The sequence below is a fragment of the Myotis nattereri genome (assembly GCF_964212035.1).
Source record: "Myotis nattereri genome assembly, chromosome: 15".
Lineage (NCBI taxonomy): Eukaryota > Metazoa > Chordata > Mammalia > Chiroptera > Vespertilionidae > Myotis > Myotis nattereri.
Window position 1 is genome coordinate 51,998,285 of NC_138090.1, and position 2,582 is coordinate 52,000,866.

The 2,582-nt window shown below is 44.8% G+C and overlaps 1 pseudogene across 1 annotated transcript; it reads right to left on the reverse strand.

Moving 5' to 3' along the window:
* Window positions 1-423: 423 nt before the first annotated feature.
* LOC308531494 (heterogeneous nuclear ribonucleoprotein A1-like) lies at window positions 424-1,533 on the reverse strand (annotated as a pseudogene). The gene has a single exon. The product of its transcript is annotated as a heterogeneous nuclear ribonucleoprotein A1-like (transcript).
* Between the last annotated feature and the right edge of the window lie 1,049 nt (window positions 1,534-2,582).

The window sequence follows — 2,582 nt, forward strand, 5'->3', positions numbered from 1 at the left end:
CTGGGATCAATGAGAACAGAAGTATCGTGGCTGGTAGTGGTATCCCTGACCCTTTATTTTTATTTTATTTATTTATTTATTTTATTAAAAGACATTTATTCATCGTCAGGATCAGAGTATCGCATTTAGCAATCAACAGCAAGGGTGCAAAAAAAATAAAATATACATTAAAACCCTTGGTTGGAATGCTTTACACTTTCCACAGAACAGAAACTAAAATAACCTGTTATACAGTTAGTCACAAATACAGTCCTCGAGTTTTTTTCCCCATTCACATGAGTATTGTCTAACACATGTCTTCTTTGTAGCAGCTAGGCCCTGCCATCACTGTGCTTGATGAGTTCACACATCTGTTGAAACCTGTAGCTTCCCTGTCACTTCTCTGGCTCTCCTCTCCTGCTATGCTCTGTTTCCTGGCAGTAATTAAAACCTTCTGCCACTGCCATAGCTACTGCTGCTGCTGGAACCGCCACAGCCACCTTGGTTTCATGGTTTGGCAAAGTATTGACGTCCACCACCATAAGGGCCAGAGCTTCTGCCTCCAAAGTTTCCTCCTTTCATAGGCCCAACATTTGAAGATGGATGGTTGTAATTGCCAAAATCATTGTAGCTTCCACCACCTCCAAAATTGCTTCCACTACCACCGCCAAAGCCGCCTCCGCCTCCTCCGTTGTTATAGCTGTCATAGCTGCCACTCCCGCCATAGCCACTGCCCCGGTTTACATAACCCTGTCCACCACTTCCATAGCCTCTGCTTCCTCCAGAGTATCCAAGGCCGCCTCCTCCGTAACCACCATCATTACCAAATCCATTATAGCCGTCCCCACTGCCACCATATCCACTGCCACCTCAGGTGCCACCAAAGCCACCTCGACCACTGAAGTTTCCTCCACGACCAAAGTTGTTGTTTCCACCAAAACCACCTCCACGATCACCTCCGAAGTTTCCAGAACCACTTCGACCTCTTTGGCTGGACGAAGCACTAGCCATCTCTTGTTAGATAGAGCTTTCCTTACTTCACAGTTGTGGCCATTCAGAGTCTGGTATTTCTGAATGACAATCTTGTATACAGAATCATGGTCGTCAAAGGTTAGAGAAGCAATGCCTTTCTTTTTGCCACTGCCTCGGTTCAATCACTTCTATTTTTCCACACTGTTCAAAATAATTCCTTAGATGATGTTCTTCAGTGTCTTATTTAATACCATCAACAAAAATCTTTTTCACAGTTAAGTGGGCACCAGGTCTTTGAGAATCTTCTCTGGAGACAGCCCTCTTTGGTTCCACCACTCTTCCGTCCACCTTGTGTGGCCTTGTGTTCATGGCTGCATCCGTCTCCTCCTCAGTGGCATAGGTGACAAACCCAAAGCCTCTGGAGCGGTTGGTGTTTGGATCTGTCATCACCATACAGTCCATCAGCGTTCCCCATTGCTCAGAATGTCTCCTCAAATTCTCATCGGTTCTTTCAAAGCTCAAACCTCCGATAAAGAGCTTCCGCAGCTGCTCCAGCTCTTTGGGAGACTCAGACTTAGACATGATGACTGCAACAGGGGAAATTCCGACGACGCTTACTCTGCACCGTTCACCGGCAGAAAGGAGTGATCTAAGGAGCGAATCTCTTGTTTCAATTTTTATTTACAATATATTTTTATTGATTTCAGACAGCAAGAAGGAGGGAGAGAGAGATAGAAACATCAGTGATGAGAGAGAATCATTAATTGGCTGCCTTGTGCATGCCCCACAGCTGGAACCGAGCCTGCAACCCGGTCATGTGCCCTTGACCTCAATTGAACCTGGGACCCTTCAGTTCACAAGCAGATGCTCAATCCACTAAGCCCAACTGGCTAGGGCTGACCCTCTTTTTAAAAAAATACTCTTTTATTAATTTCTGAGAGGAAGCGGGGGGAGAGACAGAGAAATATTAATGATGTCAAAGTGTCACTGATCAGCTCCCTCCTGCATGCCCCCTACAGGAACTGAACCCACAAAACCTTTGCATGTGCCCTTGAGTGGAATAGAACCTTGGACCTTTCAGTCCGCACGCTGACACTCTATCCACTGAGCAAACCAGCTAAGGCTGACTCTTGCTTCCTTCCTTCCTTTATTTATTTATTTCCTTAGTTAGTTAGTTATTAACCATTTTTTTGACCTTCGATATCTTCAAATGTGTTTGCTCACCCAGTTTCCTGTCATCCTTTCTATGCAGTTGTCCTTATTTGGTATTCTGTATTACTGTTTGTCTTCATGGTACTCTTTTCTCCATTCCCTGTGGAATTTTTTTTTTCATGGATGGCTGTCTACTTAGTCTGGGATGGGGAAAGATTCTCTGTCTCTGATTCTGCCATCTTGCTGATGTCACTCACATAGGTCTTTTGCCTGTGGTCTCATTTGTGGTTTGTTGTTCTACCACAGTGCTGACCATACCTCGTTTTAGTTTTTCTTTTAAGATTTGCATCATTTATCTCATGCTGTGGCTCAACTTGGATTTAAGAGGCAAATTCTTCTGTGCATCACAGGAGAAACATGACTTTATCAATGACAGGGTAGACCCAGAGGCAGTCTTGTCTTGGTGAAGGGCTGTGGGG